Source organism: Mytilus edulis, chromosome 12 (genome assembly GCF_963676685.1).
Source record: "Mytilus edulis chromosome 12, xbMytEdul2.2, whole genome shotgun sequence".
In the NCBI taxonomy this organism is placed as follows: domain Eukaryota; kingdom Metazoa; phylum Mollusca; class Bivalvia; order Mytilida; family Mytilidae; genus Mytilus; species Mytilus edulis.
In genome coordinates this window covers 254,363-271,579 of record NC_092355.1, presented here as the reverse complement: position 1 = coordinate 271,579, position 17,217 = coordinate 254,363, and positions in this window count along the sequence as shown.

Genomic DNA, 17,217 nt, shown 5'->3' with positions numbered 1-17,217 from the left:
CTCGACCAATCATATCAACGTATTCCTTAATATGCAAATCCTATAAGAATTGTAACTTTGTAACCTGATAAATAACGAGGCACTCGTTGAAAACGATATCTCATGAGGAATCAGTACAGATAGTTCGAATAATACCATTGTTAATGCAATAATAACTTATTTTAAGTTTTTGGAAAATAACGATATGATGCAAATTCAATAAAGTTTAACTGAATATGCAGTCTATACAGGCTTTGCTGAGATTATTGCACACGAAAAATGAATTAAAACTTCTATTGCTACGCTCAGATATAAAGTATATATCTCTTTATCGAAACGATATAGGAAGATTTACTTGTTAGTTCTATTGATCTAAATGACAGTTCGGTTCCATTGATAATAATCTTAGGAGGAACGTAAACAATAGGTTCTTTTTACAGATTGAAAACAAATACTTTTATTGTAATCAATAGTTGAATCTATGTCCGTGCATATTATGTACAATAGTAAATTACCACATATCATGCTTCATAAAACATTAGTACTTACAAAATGTGCTTTATCCTATTAATAATTCATATGTATATAAGGTGAGCGTTTGAGATAAATAATTCACAGCTATTTTGTTTCCCCAGTGCCCAACATTTAGGAGTAACAATGGAAACTAACCAACTCGCAGTAGGCCAAATAGTATTATTCGCCTTTTTGACGTTCATAGTGAAGTTAGATATAGGAAGATGTGGTGTGAGTGCCAATGAGACAACTCTCCATACAAATAACAATTTAAAAAGTAAACCATTATAGGTTAAAGTACGGCCTTCAACACGGAGCCTTAGCTCACACCGAACAACAAGCTATAAAGGGCCCCAAAATTACCAGTGTAAAACCATTCAAACGGGAAAATCAACGGTCTAATCTATATAAACAAAACGAGAAACGAGAAACACGTATATATTACATAAACAAACGACAACTACTGTACATCAGATTCCTGACTTAGGACAGGTGCAAACATTTGCAGCGGGATTAAACGTTTTAATGGATCCAAACCTTCTCCCTTTTTCTGAAACAATAGCATAACATCACAACAAAGAAAAACATACGATAAAATATCAATTGGCAGACTTAACTCAATCAAAAAACGTATGATTAAACAATGAACGAATAAATTTGATCTGCGATATCTGAATACAAATGCACAGTTAATTAAATATTAGAGACAAACATTCATGACCAAAAAGCTAACAAACAAATTCAAAAACAGGACATGACTGAGAAATATTTAACCAATCAATGTTCACTTTAGAAAAAAACCAGAAAAGGCGCTTCGGTCGTATGCAACTTTAAACCTTTTTGTTTTCTATTTAATCGATTGCATGACGATAATATATTGCCTTTTATGATTGATTTTAGTTCCTATTTTATTGATTGCATGACGATAATATATTGCCTTTTATGATTGATTTTAGTTCCTATTTTATTGATTGCATGACGATAATATATTACCTTTTATGATTGATTTTAGTTCCTATTTTATTGATTGCATGACGATAATATATTGCCTTTTATGATTGATTTTAGTTCCTATTTTATTGATTGCATGACGATAATGTATTGCCTTTTATGATTGAATTTAGTTCCAAGTAATGTTACAGAAGTCATAATTAATTGATGGTGTCGCAATGAACGTTGCGCTAGGCGTGCTTCAGCTGGTCCCTAGACAAACGTCGTGCTAGGCGTGCTTCAGCTGGTCCCTAGACAAACGTTGCGCTAGGCGTGCTTCAGCTGGTCCCTAGACAAACGTTGTGCTAGGCGTACTTCAGCTGGTCCCTAGACAAACGTTGTGCTAGGCGTGCTTCAGCTGGTCCCTAGACAAACGTTGTGCTAGGCGTGCTTCAGCTGGTCCCTAGACAAACGTTGCGCTAGGCGTGCTTCAGCTGGTCCCTAGACAAACGTTGTGCTAGGCGTACTTCAGCTGGTCCCTAGACAAACGTTGTGCTAGGCGTACTTCAGCTGGTCCCTAGACAAACGTTGTGCTAGGCGTGCTTCAGCTGGTCCCTAGACAAAAAAGCGTCAGTACTGGTTCAGTGATGATTCAGTGATAAAAGACGTCATACTAAACTCCGAACTAAAACAATGAACTAGAATTAAAATCATACAAGACTAAAAAGGCCAGAGGCTCCTGAATTAGGACAGGCGCACAAATGCGGCGGGGTTAAACAGGTATTGTGAAATCACAATTCTCACCTATACCTCTAGCCAATGTAGAATAAACAAACACACAGCAATACTCACAGTAATCCCACTTTATAAGAATCCAAGTCCTATGTCAGAATAGAAAAACTAAAGAAACTAATCAAAATGACAATGATAATAAATTAACAAAGGACTACTAGATACAAAGCTAGCAGAACTGACATTTGCCAGCTCCAGACCTCAACTAAACTCATTGAAAGATTATGTCTTCATCATATGAATAACAAACACAATCCCTCCCTGTTGTATGTATTGCTTATTTGTTCTTGAACATTCATGAAATATTTGTCGCTGGCAACCAAAAATTGTTAATTTAAAATAGGCTGTTTACATACAAACTACAAAGAAACCTAAGATTCAACTCCCTCGGGCTAAGTACCCCTTACAGATGGATTTTGATATGTTTAACTTCACTTTAGACAGACACCTCTTCAATTATTTCGGTTCTTATATTTACATGACTTTCAAATATTCAGTTTTTTCAGCGTTCCGTAGGTGTATGCTTTACTTAAAAGTCAGCGTTTTACATTGTACTATTTTTTTCGAGAGCAACATTGGCGCATGGCCAAAAATGAAAAAATCCCTCATACAGCTGACAGCGTGGCACTATTTTTACACAGGTCGAGAACTCTAGATTTCTTGACGTCAGAATATATTTGCATAGTAATTTAACAAACACAAAGCCAATTATGGCCTTGAAAAACTGACCAATCGACTCAATGAACTACAATGCATTGTGGGCTACTACGATTTTTACTATCACTTGAAAACACGTGTAGTTAGCGCAAAAAGTGTCAACTTATACAGTGTCTGGGATTCTCAAAATAAATGTTTTTGTTCTGCGAATATGTTTATTGTAAAATATATAACATAATCTTCAATTTGCATGCTCAGATTAGAAACGTATTGTTTACGGGCTTCACGATTCAACTTTCTTTTTCGCCTTGTAAAAGTAGTTGAACAGGTTTGTTCCATTGTTATGTGTTGCACCTGTGCACTAGTTTCACGGCGTGAAACAGTGAAATTTCAGATGAAGTGACCGGTGTCCAGTATTTGTTGAGAAAACCTGTATAATATCATTTTAAAAATGATTTCTGCCTCGAAACACACGAAAACTGGCACTGAAACACTTCTATCTGTACTGGATTTTTATTAGGACCTGAACAAAAGTAAGAATATCATAATATTCAGTATGCTTAAAATAGGTGTTATAAAAGGGGGTAGGAATTGTGCTTGATATTCCAATGATGAAGACATAATCTTAAAATCAGTTTAATTGAGGTCTGGAGCTGGCATGTCAGTTACTCCTAGTAGTCCGTTGTTAGTTTTGTATTATCATTTTGTTTAGTTTCTTTGGTTACCTTTTCGGACATCGAACTCTGACTTTAACACTGAGTTTTACTGTGTGTATTGTTGTGAGTTTGTTTTTCTACATTGGCTAGAAGTATATAGGGGAGGGTTGAGCTATGAAAAACCATGTTTAACCCCGCCACATTCTAGTGCCTGTCATGAGCCTCTGGGCCTTTGTTAGTCTTGCTTTGGTACTCTGGTATAAAAGTAAAATTAAAATAAATAATAAAATAACAATTGTTTTGTGTTGGGATATTTTGTATGCTTATATATATTCTATGATATTATCTCATCATCTTCATGTGAATTATAATTTTAATTTTACTTCATTTTATGTTAATGTGTTATGAATGAGAATGATTTGTGTGTTGTTGTCATTGTGTCCCGTAAGGGGCCCTTAATTGGAAAATAAAGAACTTTGAACTTTAAACTTGTATGCTTTTAATTTTAGTTTCTTGTGTATAATTCGGAGTTAAGTATATATATATGACGTCTATAATCACTGAACTAGTAACATATTTGTTTAGGGCCAGCTGAAGGACTCCTCCTGGTGCGGGAGTTCAAGTTCTCGCTGCATTGAAGGCCCATTGGTGACCTTGTCTGCTCTATATAGTCGGGTTATTGTCTCTTTGGCACATTGCCCATTTCCATTCTCAATTTTATACGCTATATAGCTTAACATATTTTGTATAGTTTTTTCCATCGATAAAGTCCGCCTACTGCTTATTTTATCTCAAAATATACTGTATGCATCAGGTATTTTCATCGTACGGCTGCTGTCCTTTTGACGTGTGTGCAATATATCCAATTATTAAAATCCTCTGGATCATATTGGGTTCCATATTACCTATAAATTTTGTATCTAGAAAGAAGAAAATGAGACATGAGTGTCAAATAAGACATCTTTCCATCCAAGACACAATCTAGTAAAGTAAGCAATCATAGGTTCAAAGTAAGCTCTGAAGGGACCAACATTTACTTGTGTAAAACAATCCGAACAAAAAAAAACAAAAACGGGCTATTTGTATTTACAAAAGGAGAAGAAACTTATCCAATAAATAAAATAAATATAATAGGTTTAGATCCAACACTGCAATTTTCACAAAACATATCAAAGATCATACCTTGTTGCACATAGCAAAAATAATGATTTAATTGAGGTTGACAAATGTCCGTGTCCGTTTAAAACCTTTGCAAAGACGAAAACAAAATGAAACTACAGTTTCTTGCTTCACTACCTTGAGAACAAGGGGAACAGTTTTAAAGTCCTAAATACGGCAAGAATTAATAGAAATAGATTATGTTAACACTGTCATTTATGCAAATATTTCATATTAAGGGAAAACCAAGTCTTTGCCTTTTTTACGAAAACAAAATTCAAAGATCACACAATTTTTCTTTAACTATCTATACGAAACTTGCTGCCCTCATGAATATTAGCACCGACTGTTTACACTAGTAAAATTGTCTTATGAGTAATTGTGTTTTTCACTGTTGTTTCGTTGCTGGTGGACGAATACATGAAATCTCCGTGTCATCACCAAACATATTAAGGGCTATATATCGGGTAATTCAAACACTTGTTTCTTCGCATAGAAACAATTCTTCGTTAATCTGAGCATGGAACGAATACTTTATATCACGAATTATAAATGTGGATACAAAAAATGAAAAACCAAGCAAAATTGGTAGTCCCGCATTGCACGAAAAAGGTGTTATATTTTTGTAAATAACACGTGTTCTTTGTTGATTGTAAACACGTAGTAGTCCATCATGCATTGTTACCCATTTAGTGGATTGGTCATAAAACCCAGATTAACATAAATTGCGTCACACGTAAATAAATAATTACACTTTCGAGAACATAAGTATGTAGTAGAGTCATTTTTACGCCTGTTTAAATAATAGTAAAAATATCTTTTTAAAGTTCTTTAATTAGTTGTATTTATAATAAACGTTTAAATCTTGAATTTTGATAAAGGAATATTATTATTTAAGTTAAAATCTACACTTTACTTTTTATATTGAGTTCATGAATATTCAAAAGGTTCTTACTTTAAATTACGTATTTAATTGGTCATTGTCATTTTCGCGGTCAATTTATATTTGGTATTGACCAGGTAGATTTGCACGGGAGATTGAGAATTACAGTCGCATTATATTGTATCCCGAATTTATATACCTGTGTTAGTGTTTTAATTCATTGTGTGGACACAACATATTACCTGATTATTGTAAGTTAATTTCTTTGTTATATAATTAATATTTTCACATGTAAATGATAAATTTAGCAATGTTTCTATTATATGATTTCGTTCTCCTCGTAAAGTTTGGTTATTACATAAGTATGATAGATGTACCCGAGAATATTTTATTTAGCTTCGTGCTTCATATATTTTATTATCTACCGTTAATTTGTCACGATAGAATATATAGTACAAGATAATTTGCATAGCTATTTGATTATTGACACAGATAATTTATATTTAATAAATGGCGGCATATTAGATAAAATAAGGGAAAGTGTTAAAGTTGATATTTATTAGTACACTTATATTATACATTGTAATGATAGAAGTTTAACTATGAATGAACTTGAGTTATTTTGTCATATTGTATATTTTAATATTTTACGAGTCCGAATGTTTATGATTGCATTTTGGTTTTAGGACTCCATTGATGTAGTTATTTGAAACTTGAAACTTTGAAACTTTTTATTTCTCAAAGACCCCATCAGGGGTATGTGAATATAAACAGTAATAACAAACAATAACATATATACAAAATAATGAGATAATAGAATGACATGGTTACATATTCAACGGTATACATAAAGTACATGATTTAAGGAATTTGCAGTGGAAGGCAAATCTAATTTATAACAGACAGGACAATTTTACAAAATTTGGCAAGTTTGACAATTAAATTGTAGTCATCAGAACAGAAAAGTTCACAATACTTTATAGCATTTGGCTTTTTGTACACATTACAGGGCAAAAGCCTTTTCTTTCATTCGAAAAAAAAGTACATTTAAATAGATTATGAAATTCATCACCAATTTCACATAAATTGCATAAATCGTAAATGCGATCATCACGTTCAACACCCCAAAAGCGACCTTGTTCTATTGGCAATTTATGGTTCATACATCTAAAATTACAATATGCCTTTCGAAGATCATATGGTAGATCAACAATATATCTTTCAAAATTATGAATTGTTTTGAAAATTCTATAATTTAAACATTTAGCTGAATCATAAACAGTAGTAACCCATGTTTGTTTGAACTGATCACAAAGACATTGTTTGACTAGATTTGATATGACTACATTTTTTGGTACACTCTGTGACAGCCAGTACTCTGAGAGACCACAATTATTAAGGGTTTTTTCAATACAAACAATCCATTTAGAATGTAAAAATTTCTTGATATGCATGTTACATAATAACTTGTACAAAGTAGCAGCAATTTTATCTTGCTTATTACAAATAATTCTTTTCCAGAATGCAACCATTCTACTTTTGATAAAAATATCAATAGGAAATCTTCCTAGTTCACCATACATGATACAATTTGGTGTACATTTCTTCAGACTTAGTATATAGAATGAAATTCAAAACAGTGTGGCTGTGGCCATTGATTGACACATTAAATTCATCCATTGACTGGGACAATTTACGTGAACGTTTGTCTGTAACGACCACTGTTCATGACGTACTTACGATAGACATTTAAACTGCGGGGCCACCAAAGGTTTCTTAACGCCTTTAATTATAAAATAATTCGAAAAATTAATCAGGAATAACCGTTATGTTTTGATTTATATAATTGATATAAATCAAAACATCGTGTTATTTCTGATTAATTTTTCGAATTACTTTATTAAGGTGTTGAGAACCTTTGGTGACCCCATAGTTTAAGTGTCTTTAAAAAGTACATAGTGAGCAGTGGTTGTTACATACAAACGTTCACCTAAATTGTCCCAGTCAATGGATGAATTTAATGTGTCAATCAATGGCCACAGCCACACTGTTTTGAATTTCATTCTATTTATAAAATTGCAGACAAAATGATTCTAGTATACTGTTATTAGTAAAACCCCAAATCTCACAACCATACATTAATATAGGTAAAACCATTACATCAAACATCTCAAGCTGTATATCAATAGGTAAATTTAGTTTTCTACTTTTTTTCATTATACTAAACATAGCCTTTCTAGCTTGGCAAACTAATCTTTCTTTATTTTTACAAAATGAACCATTTGAAGCAAAAATTATTCCAAGATATGTAAAATCACCAACAATATCTATAATTTGACCGTCATAAGTGAATGCAAGGTTATTATTCAGTTCAAAAGTACGTTTTCTAAAAATTACAATCTTAGTCTTAGCAACATTTACTTCTAATTTCCAACATTTGCAATACAAATACATGGCATTCAAGGCAGCTTGCAATTCAGATTCGGACTCTGCTAAAATTACAGTGTCATCAGCATAAAGTAATAGATACAATCTAAAATATACAGCAATTTCATCATTATCAAGAAAAATATGAGCAGCATTGTAAACATTTGACAAACCTTCATAAGAATGTGACAAAAATTCAACTAGATCATTTAAAAACAAAGAAAATAGTACAGGAGACAAATTTTCTCCTTGGCGTACGCCAACATTGCTAAAAAAGAAACTTGAGGTGTTACAACCTAATCGTACACAATATTTGGCATTTTTATACATACTGTGAATTACTTTAAACATTTTACCATCAATACATTGTTGTAGCAACTTGTGCCATAATGCACATCTATCCACCGAGTCAAAGGCTTTCCGGTAGTCAACAAAAGCACAAAATAAAGGTTTGTTACATCGCAAGTAAAGATCAATCAGACAGTTCATATTAAAAATGTGATCCGTAGTACCATAATGCTTTCTAAAGCCTGCTTGCTCTTCGCAGAGAACGTTAAAATTATCTAAATAACAATTAAGCCTATTATTCAGCACACATGTGAATAATTGACCAAAACAGCTAAGAACCGTAATGCCCCTATACTTATCAGGATTTGCAGGGTCTCCTTTACATTTATATATTGGTACAATAATACCATCAGACCAAGAGTCTGGTAGACAACCAGATTCAAAAACAATATTAAACAAAGCAATAAAAACTGGTAACATTTTAACAGCAGAATGCTTCAAAAATTCATTAATAATCAAATCATTTCCACAGGCTTTATTATTTTTCAACCCTTTAATAGCCTGTCTCACCTTATTTTCTGAAATAGCTCTATTCACTTCAGTATTTAAACTAGTAATATTATCAACATCAATATTTTCAAATGTATCATCATTTTCATCTTGACCAGAGTTCAATTTCTTAAAATGTTTATAAAAACAATCAAGAGACACTTTATTGATAATATTTTGTTTGGTCTGAGAGCTACATGCTCTGTTCAGTAAGTTCCAGTATGATTTACAATCATTTTGTCTAAGATTTTTTAACTTCTTAATGAAATTCTTATTATACAATCTATATCGATTACATAAAACTTTTTTGTACTCTTTACAACACATTGTTAAATTTATCTTGCTTTCAGCAGTTTTAACTCTCCAGTTATAATTGTTTGCTCTATGATACAATTTGCGTTTTTCAGCACATTCTCTATTGAACCATGGTTTCCTGACATTTCTTTTTTTTAAAGAATTATCAACCTTTCTAATGACCTTTTTACAAAGTATATTAGTGAATTGTGCCTTGTCCTTGCCAGTAAAAACTCACTCCACAAGTGGTAAGAGTATATCTATTTTTAACTATGTAATGTTGTAAACAAAACGTTATGGATTATTCCCCTTTAAATATGCGGTTTTAAGCATATTTAATATATTGGTTTAATTAGTCTTTATAAAAATAGTATTTACAATTTGATGATTGTTGTAATGTAATTGTATCTAAAGAACAAATAATATCGTATGTTCCGATTACCTTAATGTTATATTTGCAGTTTTAACTTTAGTTTTGTACCGTACACATAGAAAACCAGTAAACACTATATAGTATATTAATTCCGATCAAGGGTTACAGTCGTGTGTAGCGTATCACAATAAGAACTTAAAGTACACGTGACATCAGCTGACTGATTGTCTATTATATGTATTCGTAGAATAGTACACAATCTTAAACTGCATTGTATTTTACCATTACTATATGTGATAATGTGTAATTTAAGATACTTGTGTTTTATAATAGAACTGTTATTTATAATTGTGATATTGTTATTTCAGAGTTTATCCTTTTTACTACTGGTATAATAAATCATCCGAACCCTAAACAGAGTTTATTATTACTTGACCCAAGAATCGACCCTGTTACAAGTATGCTAAAAAAAATTATGCATTTCCATATAAGGTAGTGATCCCGACCTGTTACACGCCCCATTCTGACTGGACGTACCTGTGTTATTTTACTTTGCTCAAAGCTGATAGTCGTACGATAACTTAAAAATGCACAAATAACAAATGCGGGACAATGAGAACTCTTTAATACAAAAAAAAAAAATTTTCCCTTCATTTGCTATTTAAAAACAGTGGTTGATTTCGGGATAATGGAGCTACGTATATGATAAATGCATATTCTTTTTACAATCATTAGTCATAACTTTGTCTAAGGGAGCAACCATTTAACTTCAAAAGTAGGGATATGGTTGTTTTGTCGAAGTGAACAAAAAAAAAGAAATCGCGCTAAGCCCTTACAATTTTATTAAGTTTTACCATCGCTAATAATCAAATTATTTGGTTAAAATTTAACACTACAATGCATTTGGAAAATGTCGATTCAGAATGTTTGTTTTTTTTTGTCTTATTCTTGCACAGAATATTTTATTCTTCTTCAAATTGGGGATCAAAATATATTTATGTACCATTATTGAAGCCCCTCGTGAAAGTATCCAAGTAAAAACAAGTGCTACTTTAGTTCAGCTTTTACAAATCCAGAACAATAAGTTGGTCAATGGATGTCAATGTTTACTTTATTTGGCATTTTTAATTATACTTCACTGTATTGGCCTTTATAACTTAACTTGATTCAAGCGTCACTTATAAGTCTTTTTAGACGAAACGCGCGTCTATACTTTTTGACCTACTACGAGTTGGTAAATTTTTACTGTTGCTCCTAAAATATGGGTGCTGGGCGCTTACAACTGCCTGCCTATGGTTTTATTTTATAAATTTATTTAACTTTTAAGTATCAGTATGTTTTCATTTCATTTTGATTCGTTTCGTTTCGCATTTAATTCGTTTCGCAGTTTACAGGTACCCCTCTTTTCGACCCTTTTCTATTTTTTACATCTTAATCAAGATTTTAAAAAATCAAACTTCCAAAATGTGAAATTATCAAAATTGCACAATAGGTTTAGTATTTTTAAAGTTTGATCAAATTTCTAAACTATCAAATATAAAAACGATATTTAGAATTTTAATATTTTAATTATTTGGTTAATTATTCAAAATTTGAAAACGTTTACACAATTTGGAATTCTTATATTTTAAAACTTTAATCAAAATTCCAAAAATTTTAAATTTGAAAACTTTTTAAAACTTTGAAGTGATAAGTGTTACACGGACCATTAAACAATAATTTCAATTTTGTTCAATCACATCAATAATTTCCAATCCAAACTACAACAATTAGCTTCACACTTGTCATTTTTTTCTCAATAAAATATATAGTTTTTTTCAAGTTTATATCTACACATGTTTATTCGGATATTCGATAGTGCTTATGTATTATACAGTGATGTGTATCAGGTAAAATCAATTGTATTGGTTATTTTAATATATAAACTCATTTTATTTTTTCACAGGTGAAGTGATGCTGTTAAAATACAGGGGGCCCGAATGGCCTTCAGTAGTCAGCTAGCCCAATAACAGATAGCAACACATAATTTTACTAGAGAAAACCGAATGGCCTTCAGTAGTGAGCTAGCCCAATAACAGATAGCAACATATAATTTTACTAGAGAAAACAGAATGGCCTTCAGTAGTGAGCTAGCCCAATAACAGATAGCAACATATAATTTTACTAGAGAAAACAGAAAGGCCTTCAGTAGTGAGCTAGCCAAATATCAGATAGCAACATATAATTTTACTAGAGAAAACAGAATGGCCTTCAGTAGTGAGCTAGCCCAATAACAGATAGCAACATATAATTTTACTAGAGAAAACAGAAAGGCCTTCAGTAGTGAGCTAGCCAAATATCAGATAGCAACATATAATTTTACTAGAGAAAACAGAATGGCCTTCAGTAGTCAGCTAGCCCAATAACAGATAGCAACATATAATTTTACTAGAGATAACAGAATGGCCTTCAGTAGTGAGCTAGCCCAATAACAGATAGCAACATAGAATTTTGCAACTATAGAAAACAGAATGGCCTTCAGTAGTTAGCTAGCCAAATAACAGAGAGCAACATATAATTTTACTAGAGAAAACAGAAAGGCCTTCAGTAGTGAGCTAGCCAAATATCAGATAGCAACATATAATTTTACTAGAGAAAACAGAATGGCCTTCAGTAGTCAGCTAGCCCAATAACAGATAGCAACATATTATTTTACTAGAGATAACAGAATGGCCTTCAGTAGTGAGCTAGCCCAATAACAGATAGCAACATAGAATTTTGCAACTATAGAAAACAGAATGGCCTTCAGTAGTTAGCTAGCCAAATAACAGAGAGCAACATATAATTTTACTAGAGAAAACAGAAAGGCCTTCAGTAGTGAGCTAGCCAAATATCAGATATCAACACAGAAGTTTACAACTAAGGAAACCGAACGGCCTTCAGTAGTGAGCTAGCCAAATAACAGATAGCAGCATAGAATTTTACAACTAGAGAAAACCGAATGGCCTTCAGTAGTAAGCTAGCCCAATAACAGAGAGCAATATAAAATTTTACAACTATAGCGAATGGTCTTCAGTAGAAAGCTAACCAAATAACAGATATCAACACAGAAGTTTACAACTAAGGAAACCGAACGGCCGTCAGTAGTGAGCTAGCCCAATAACAGATAGCAACATAGAATTTTACAACTAAAGGAAACCGAATGGCCTTCAGTAGTGAGCTAGCCCAATAACAGATAGCAACATAGAATTTTACAACTAAAGGAAACCGAATGGCCTTCAGTAGTGAGCTAGTCCAATTACAGATTGCAACATACCATTTTACAACTAAAGGAAACCGAATGGCCTCCAGTAGTGAGCTAGCCCAATAACAGATAGCAACATATAATTTTACAACTAAAGGAAACCGAATGGCCTTCAGTAGTGAGCTAGCCCAATAACAGATAGCAACATAGACATAGAAGTTTACATCTAAGGAAACCGAATGGCCTTCAGTAGTGAGCTAGCCCAATAACAGATAGCAACATAGAATTTTACAACTAAAGGAAACCGAATGGCCTTCAGTAGTGAGCTAGTCCAATTACAGATTGCAACATACCATTTTACAACTAAAGGAAACCGAATGGCCTCCAGTAGTGAGCTAGCCCAATAACAGATAGCAACATATAATTTTACAACTAAAGGAAACCGAATGGCCTTCAGTAGTGAGCTAGCCCAATAACAGATAGCAACATACAATTTTACAACTAAAGGAAACCAAATGGCCTTCAGTAGTGAGCTAGCCCAATAACAGATAGCAACATATAATTTTACAACTAAAGGAAACCGAATGGCCTTCAGTAGTGAGCTTGCCCAATAACAGAGAGCAACATAGAATTTTACAACTAAAGGAAACCGAATGGCCTCCAGTTGTGAGCTAGTCCAATAACAGATTGCAACATATAATTTTACAACTAGAGGAAACCGAATGGCCTTCAGTAGTGAGCTAGCCCAATAACAGATAGCAACATAGAATTTTACAACTAAATGAAACCCAATGGCCTTCAGTAGTGAGCTAGCCCAATAACAGATAGCAACATAGACATAGAAGTTTACATCTAAGGAAACCGAATGGCCTCCAGTAGTGAGCTTGCCCAATAACAGATAGCAACATAGAATTTTACAACTAAAGGAAACCCAATGGCCTCCAGTAGTGAGCTTGCCCAATAACAGATTGCAACATATAATTTTACAACTAGAGGAAACCGAATGGCCTTCAGTAGTGAGCTAGCCCAATAACAGATAGCAACATAGAATTTTACAACTAAATGAAACCCAATGGCCTTCAGTAGTGAGCTAGCCCAATAACAGATAGCAACATAGACATAGAAGTTTACATCTAAGGAAACCGAATGGCCTCCAGTAGTGAGCTTGCCCAATAACAGATAGCAACATAGAATTTTACAACTAAATGAAACCCAATGGCCTTCAGTAGTGAGCTAGCCCAATAACAGATAGCAACATAGACATAGAAGTTTACATCTAAGGAAACCGAATGGCCTTCAGTAGTGAGCTAGCCCAATAACAGAGAGCAACATAGAATTTTACAAGTAGAGGAAACCGAATGGCCTCAAGTAGTGAGCTAGCCCAATAACAGATAGCAACATAGAATTTTACAACTAAATGAAACCCAATGGCCTTCAGTAGTGAGCTAGCCCAATAACAGATAGCAACATAGACATAGAAGTTTACATCTAAGGAAACCGAATGGCCTTCAGTAGTGAGCTAGCCCAATAACAGATAGCAACATAGAATTTTACAGGTAGAGGAAACCGAATGGCCTCAAGTAGTGAGCTAGCCCAATAACAGATAGCAACATATAATTTTACAACTAAAGGAAACCCAATGGCCTCCAGTAGTAAGCTTGCCAAATAACAGATAGCAACATAGAATTTTACAACTAGAGGAAACCGAATGGCCTTCAGTAGTGAGCTAGCCCAATAACAGATAGCAACATAGACATAGAAGTTTACATCTAAGGAAACCGAATGGCCTTCAGTAGTGAGCTAGCCCAATAACAGAGAGCAACATAGAATTTTACAACTAAAGGAAACCGAATGGCCTTCAGTAGTGAGCTAGCCCAATAACAGATAGCAACATAGACATAGAAGTTTACATCTAAGGAAACCGAATGGCCTCAAGTAGTGAGCTAGCCCAATAACAGATAGCAACATATAATTTTACAACTAAAGGAAACCCAATGGCCTCCAGTAGTGAGCTTGCCAAATAACAGATAGCAACATATAATTTTACAACTAGAGGAAACCGAATGGCCTTCAGAAGTGAGCTTGCCCAGTAACAGATAGCAACATAGACATAGAAGTTTACATCTAAGGAAACCGAATGGCTTTCAGTAGTGAGCTAGCCCAATAACAGATAGCAACATATAATTTTACAACTAAAGGAAACCGAATGGCCTTCAGTAGTGAGCTAGCCCAATAACAGATAGCAACATATAATTTTACAACTAGAGGAAACCGAATGGCCTCCAGTAGTGAGCTTGCCCAATAACAGATAGCAACATATAATTTTACAACTAAAGGAAACCGAATGGCCTTCAGTAGTGAGCTTGCCAAATAACAGAGAGCAACATAGAATTTTACAACTAAAGGAAACCGAATGGCCTTCAGTAGTGAGCTAGCCCAATAACAGATAGCAACATATAATTTTACAAGTAGAGGAAACCGAATGGCCTTCAGTAGTGAGCTAGCCTAATAACAGATAGCAACATAGAATTTTACAACTAAAGGAAACCCAATGGCCTTCAGTAGTGAGCTTGCCCAATAACAGATTGCAACATATAATTTTACAACTAAAGGAAACCAAATGGCCTTCAGTAGTGAGCTAGCCCAATAACAGATAGCAACATATAATTTTACAACTAGAGGAAACCGAATGGCCTTCAGTAGTGAGCTAGCCCAATAACAGATAGCAACATATAATTTTACAACTAAAGGAAACCCAATGGCCTTCAGTAGTGAGCTAGCCCAATAACAGATAGCAACATAGAATTTTACAACTTTAGGAAACCGAATGGCCTCCAGTAGTGAGCTAGCCCAATAACAGATAGCAACATAGAATTTTACAACTTTAGGAAACCGAATGGCCTCCAGTAGTGAGCTAGCCCAATAACAGATAGCAACATATAATTTTACAACTTTAGGAAACCGAATGGCCTTCAGTAGTGAGCTAGCCCAATAACAGATAGCAACATATAATTTTACAACTAGAGGAAACCGAATGGCCTTCAGTAGTGAGCTAGCCAAATAACAGATAGCAACATAGAATTTTACAACTAAAGGAAACCCAATGGCCTTCAGTAGTGAGCTAGCCCAATAACAGATAGCAACATATAATTTTACAACTTTAGGAAACCGAATGGCCTTCAGTAGTGAGCTAGCCCAATAACAGATAGCAACATATAATTTTACAACTAGAGGAAACCGAATGGCCTTCAGTAGTGAGCTAGCCAAATAACAGATAGCAACATAGAATTTTACAACTAAAGGAAACCCAATGGCCTTCAGTAGTGAGCTAGCCAAATAACAGATTGCAACATATAATTTTACAACTAAAGGAAACCAAATGGCCTTCAGTAGTGAGCTAGCCAAATAACAGATAGCAACATAGAATTTTACAACTAAAGGAAACCCAATGGCCTTCAGTAGTGAGCTAGCCAAATAACAGATTGCAACATATAATTTTACAACTAAAGGAAACCAAATGGCCTTCAGTAGTGAGCTAGCCCAATAACAGAGAGCAACATAGAATTTTACAACTAAAGGAAACCGAATGGCCTTCAGTAGTGAGCTAGTCCAATTACAGATTGCAACATACCATTTTACAACTAAAGGAAACCGAATGGCCTCCAGTAGTGAGCTTGCCCAATAACAGATAGCAACATATAATTTTACAACTAGAGGAAACCGAATGGCCTTCAGTAGTGAGCTAGCCCAATAACAGATAGCAACATAGACATAGAAGTTTACATCTAAGGAAACCGAATGGCCTTCAGTAGTGAGCTTGCCCAATAACAGATAGCAACATAGAATTTTACAAGTAGAGGAAACCGAATGGCCTCAAGTAGTGAGCTAGCCCAATAACAGATAGCAACATATAATTTTACAACTAAAGGAAATCGAATGGCCTCCAGTAGTGAGCTAGCCCAATAACAGATAGCAACATATAATTTTACAACTAGAGAAAACCGAATGGCCTTCAGTAGTGAGCTAGCCCAATAACAGATATCAACATATAATTTTACAACTAGAGAAAACCGAATGGCCTTCAGTAGTGAGCTAGCCCAATAACAGATAGCAACATAGAATTTTACAACTAAATGAAACCCAATGGCCTTCAGTAGTGAGCTAGCCCAATAACAGATAGCAACATAGACATAGAAGTTTACATCTAAGGAAACCGAATGGCCTCCAGTAGTGAGCTTGCCCAATAACAGATAGCAACATAGAATTTTACAACTAAATGAAACCCAATGGCCTTCAGTAGTGAGCTAGCCCAATAACAGATAGCAACATAGACATAGAAGTTTACATCTAAGGAAACCGAATGGCCTTCAGTAGTGAGCTAGCCCAATAACAGAGAGCAACATAGAATTTTACAAGTAGAGAAAACCGAATGGCCTCAAGTAGTGAGCTAGCCCAATAACAGATAGCAACATAGAATTTTACAACTAAATGAAAC